The following is a 6,000-nucleotide window of genomic DNA, read 5'->3' on the forward strand; positions in this document are numbered from 1 at the left end:
ATTAATTATCTATTTTCCTCGAACGAGAGAACTGCAGCAACGTGGCTCGAGGCTGTATACTCTTACGAGATAATGAAAAAGCAAAAAACAAACAAAAAAGAGAAAGCAAAAGAAAAAATTAAAAAAAAAGAAAGATACAAAGAAAAAAAAGAAAGAAAGAAAAAGAAGAAAAAAAGATACAACGAAACGCGACGTATTCCTTACCATCGATCGTAACTTTTATTTCATTATTTTCATTATCCTTCCGCGAGCGTTTTCCTCGATTCCCTCGTTTTCACAGTTAGCTAGTTAGATAGCTACTGCCGCTACTGGTTGCTACTACTGCCGGTACTGCTGCTGCTACTACTGCTGGGTGCTGCTGCTGCTGCTGCTGCTGCTGCCGCTGCCGCTGCTACTATTACCACTACTGCCGCTGCTTCTTCTTTCCCCGGACGGGGAAGAGCCAATTTTACGAGATTAACTTTTATTACGATAGGTGTAATTAATTTCGAAACGGACCAACCTCCTCCTCCTCCTCCTTCTTCTCCTCCTCCTCGCGGATCCCCTTTTCAAACGATAGCCAATTGTATTATTCCAAGTTATATTCCTATCGGCGAGGGTGTTCTCCTTTTCGACTTTACCGATTCGTTAGATACATACCTACTTGTCCTCTTTCCTTTTTCCGTAAAGGCGAATTAAAAAAAAATATGGAGTAATTGAAAACGCTCGCGCGACGACCAACGATCTTTAACTTTCGAGTAATACCTTTAGTTATTAGTATATTTTTCTCGGTTTACGTGTGCATTTTTTTCTTCTTTTTTTTTTCTTTTCCTTTTTTTTTCTTTTATTCTCCTCGCCAAAACGGAACGAGCGAGCTAAGCAAGTAAATCGTAAAGAGAATCTCTACGGTTAGTCGTAGTAGTTGTAGTGGTAATACCAGTACGGAACCGACGCGAAAGTTTGTCGTGGGAAGTTTTATTAGCCGATCGTCGGTAGTTAAGTCTGTAAACTATTACGTTTTTACGTTCGCTTTTATCGTGGCAATCCGCGAAGCCTTACTCGCATAACTCTCAAATATCCTCCCAAATGCCGAGATTACGCGAGAATATACGTACGTAGACGTTAAATGTACATACATACCTATTACACGTACATCGACGTACGCGTAGACGTATCCGAGTATGTGTGCGTTCCCGATTACACGATATCGATCTTTAAATCATATCGTGGAATTACAAACGACTTACGTTCTCACGCGATTTCTCGATCGATCGTAAATCGAAGATTCTCATAAGAGCTTTAGAAATTCATTCGAGAAAACGCGAAGATGAAAAGTAATCGTCGATTGGACGAGCGTGCGACACTCGATGAAGTTCTTATCGACGCGACGAAAAAAGAAAAAGGAAAAGGAAGAAACAAAAAAAATGAGAGAGAGAGAGAGAGAGAGAGAGAGAAAGAGAACAAGAAAAAGAAAAGATGAAACGTTGGGATATAAAATAAAATAAAAATTAGACTAGAAGAAATAAGAGAAAATAGATTGGCGGGTATGGCAAATAATAAGGGAAAAAAGAACGTTTTAGAAGATAGACGTAAGGCAAATGAAACGAGGTAAATAGTCCGAATACCGTCTCTACTAATTAGTTATATAAAAGCTGCCTACAGGCTCGTGGCTCGAAAGGCTTATACCGTTAATTAACATACCGAGCAAGGGTGCCAGCGTTGGTAGTGCCAGGGTTGAGAGCCGGGGTTGTTCTTAGGCAGCTATGGGAAAGGAAGGAAACGGGTGGAACATTATCGGGACAACTTTGTCGTCGTTGTTACGACTCGTTTTCGCGAGGATCGAGAATAAGAATCTGGAACGAGGGTCTTCCCTTCTTCTTCCTCTTCCTTCTTCTTCTCTCCGGCTCTTCTTCCTCTTGTATGTTTCTTCTTTCAACGTCGAATAATCACCATTAAAGATGGAAGACCGACGATAGTAACGAAACGTATCGAATCGCGATAGATGTTTCACGTCTCTACGTTTGAAAATAATTTCAATGAAATTCTCTACCGTCGTATCTGATTAAAGAAAAGGGAGAGAGAGAGAGAGAGAGAGAGAGAGAGAGTCACGATTAACGCAAAAAACGTAAACTTTTGCGGTCGTCGCCGGTAAACGTTCCGGTGCCTTTACGGCGGTCCGTCCGCAAATTGTAACTCCCTCGAAAAGTCGGAACAATGCGAATAATACGTATTTCGCGGTAGTAGTCCCGAAGAAGAAGAAGAAGGCGCATCGTGGCCAGTTAAAGCGAGTTCTCGAGCTTCCGTGACTCGTGGAAGCTTTGAGACAATGGAAGCGAAGGAAGCGAGAGGGGTATTCAAGGGTTTATTAGTCGTCAAACTAGCTCTCCCTTTCCTCTCTCTCTCTCTCTCTCTCTCTCTCTCTCTCTTGTGTGTGCTCTGTCTTTCTCAACTAACGTCGCCGGTTCAGACGATCCTATCTCGAAGTCACGAGTCGAGTCATCTTTAAGTCGTTCCTCGAGCGGCTCACCCACGGATCCGCGTTATGCGTCGTAAAGACGATTTCGAATGCGGTCGTTAGAAATTCGATTCTCTCTCCTCCCGTTTTCTCTCTTAGCAGGACAGAGAGAAGGAGAGAGACAGATAGCTAGAGAAATCACGATCACTGTGCATTCGCAAAATAGACAATTGTGTCGTTTGGAAGCTACCCTCTTATACATTGAAATCCAATGGATCTTCCTCCCTTTCTAAAAATCCTATTTAGATATTTTTTACATATCTTTTTTTCTTTTAAACTCGTCGACCGCAGCCGAACCTCCCGAAAACTTTTAATCGCTCGCGAGTAACAAACGCGCAAGCCCTCGGTATTTGGTAAAGTCGTTCTCGTCTCCTCTCATCTGCTTCCGCGGCAAATCCGTTTAAAGCCGTTCGTAGCCGTCTTTATCCGAAAAATAAGGCTGTAAATTGTGATATTTCGCGTGTTTGAGAAAGGGATTTTTTTTGTATTTTCTTTCTTTTTTTTTCCTGCTTTTTCTCCTACCACCGTCCTCCTCCTCCTCCTCCTCGCTCGTGCGTCATGCCAGGGATATCCTGCGAGAAACGGCCGACGATATTTACGAGCCGGGCTATCAGAAGTTCGCCCGTTGGCTTCTAGGCATCGTTTCGTTTATTTTACTTCGTGGACGTTCTACGAACAAAACGAAAAAAAAAGAGAAGGAAAGCGAGAAAAGAAAAAAAAGAAGTACCATAGATATGTTTCGGTAAAAACACGACAACGAGAGAAAGTGAGGAGTAACACCGTAGTAACGAGCGTTATCGCTGCTGAAAGGATCATTGCACCCCTGCGAGCCTCTTCGGTGCAGTAAACGGTACTTCCAAGGGGGTTCTAGCCCTTCCTTGTTCCGTTCTCGCGCTACACTCTTGCACAGTGGTTCCGGCATAACGAAGGAGAGGACACGGTATTCTACGAGAACACGATCGAAGTCTCGTAACTCGTATACACGCGCGCGCACACGTACGGTCTCTCTCTTTTTCTCTCTCTCGCTCGCTCTTTAGTTGTCCTAGCAGGATAGGAGGTTTGTCTCTCATTGTTATCCAACAACCCCTGCGAGAGACACCGTCTCGTCTACTTCTGTGTCTGACGTTTATGGCACTGTCGCGAGTTAAGATCTCGTTAAGCAGCCTCGGAACTTCCGAAAGCGTGGCTCCAAGTATGTAAAAAGGATCTCTTCCCCCTTTTTATGACCCGAAGTAGCAGTAACGTTAGCGGTTCTTCCATTCCAACAGTTTTACTTTCCTTTCGTTGACTCGTTTCGTCTTCTTCTCTTTTTTTCTTCTTAAATTCTCTCCCTCTCTTCCTTTTTTTTCTCGTTCTATCTCTCTCCTGCTCTTGGTCATTCAGTCCTTCGCGAAACATATTAACATCGATATCATCGACGTCGCCGTTACCCATATGATACAAGCACTGCTAAGTTATTACTCGAGCCGTTACGCTAATGTTACACACGTTATGGCAAGAGGAGTCCCGCGTAATTCCGGGACGCGGCAACGTTCCGGCTGCCAATGCTGTTTGCCGCACCTGAACCTCGTCGGTGAAATTGACGACATAATCCGCCATAATTCAGGATTACCGTGTAAGCTTGGATACGCGTAGGCACGCTTCGAGACGATGGCTATATGACCTCCGACCTATCGCTCCTCTTCCCACAACGCGTCTTTCGCTTTTGTCAACATTACGAAACTTCTTCTACAAAAAGTCAACACTCCGAGTCTTTGTTCTTTGAAAATAGAAACGAGAGTTCGCGAGGAGCGTCACGAATCGTCTCATTCGGTTTCAGGACCTCTGCGTAAGAGTAGAATCGTCGAGAAAAAAAATAAAATGAAATGCAAAAAAAATACGAAATGTAAAAAAAGAAAGGATAAAAAAATAGCAGGCTTTCGGAGGGGGAGGGACGAGAAGAGAGGGGGTAGGTAGAGGAGGGAAATGATGTGTGTCCGGTGGACGTTTCCGTCCAGGTATCTCGGGGAATCACGCTTTCCCAGCAATGCCGCCAACGTTGAAAATATAAATCCGCTAAAATATCGAGAGATTAGCGTTTGGACACGTCGGCCGATAGCCTGTCGAGGCTCAGACCCCAAAGCCATGCTTTCTCTCTCTCTCTCTCTTTCTGCCTACCCTCGTCTCCTCACTTTCAACCACCCTCGATACTAGTCACCCCTCTAACACACCCGAACCTCCATATACGCGAACGTATATGGTGCGTGCAACCCTTTCGTTTGAAGAGAGAGAGAGAGAGTGTGTCGTTCTAGCACCATTTTTTCTCGTAACAATAATTTGTCGTTATCAAATAACGACGGTACTCTCTCGTATACGTAGTTACCGTGCGTCGCGAAGCCCAGGCGCGGCTTTGCCGGCGAGCCAATAAATGCTAGCGAAATAAAATTTTACTGCCGAATAATATCTGCAAAAAAGAAAGAACGAGAAGGAGAGAGAGAGAGAGAAAGATATCGGTGCTATTGAATTTCGTAGACCGTTTCGTATCTATATACTAGTTTTTTCTGTTTTTTTTTTCTTTATATATATATATGTGTGTGTGTTATAGTTAAAACACCAACTATCCAAAGTTCGAATAACTCCTCCTATTAAATGAATACACGATTCGATTTAGATATTGTTTAGACGTATTACGTGTTAAATAACGTATTCTTATCGTGTCGCAAAATCAATCCGTTATCTTGAACATATCGAATGCAAATCAAAGCAGACTTTCATCCTACGCTTTAAATAATTAAGAATATTTCCGTGGACCGTGCTAATCAAACATGATCTATCGTTACGAGCTACTATTGAACATTTCGATAGAATAAGGTTAAGAATTAACGCTATAAGAGAGAAAGAGAGATAGAGAGGAACACTCGTGGGTGAGTCCTCCTTCACGCTCGATAGTTCGGCGCGAGGATCAAGATCCTTTGCGTGGAAGAAGAGATTGAGAGAATGGTAGGGGAATGAAACGGGGAGTAAGTGGAGGGAGAGAGAGGGAGGGGAAAGAAGGGAGATTGTTGCCGTTGTAAGTTACCCCGTATAAGGGAGAAAGCTCTCTTACTCTCCCTCTCGTTATGTACGGCGGTGGGCCAAGTCTACCGCAGAGAATAATGTTAATGAAATACAGATAGCATCTCTATACAAGAACCCTTCGAGTAGAGAGAAAGAGAGAGAGAGAGAGGAAAAGAGAAAGAGAAATAGAGACCACGAGGACGAAGTATTGTCCGACTTCGTTGAGAGCTTCTGCGCTTTGAACTTTGGCGCGAGCCAGGATCATCCCACCCTCTTTCACTTTCCCTCTCTCTCTCTCTCTCTCTCTCTCTCTTTCTCTTTTTCTTTTTCTTTCTCTTTTACTCGCGAAGACAACGACGCTCGCGTAAACTTTCAAAGTATCGGTAAAAGATGAACGGAAAATAAAGAAAAGAAAAAAAGAAAGAGTTACGGAATAGAAAAGGTTCAGACACGCGGACAATAACTACGCC

The sequence above is a fragment of the Vespula vulgaris genome, chromosome 18, assembly GCF_905475345.1.
Source record: "Vespula vulgaris chromosome 18, iyVesVulg1.1, whole genome shotgun sequence".
NCBI classification, from domain to species: Eukaryota; Metazoa; Arthropoda; class Insecta; order Hymenoptera; family Vespidae; genus Vespula; species Vespula vulgaris.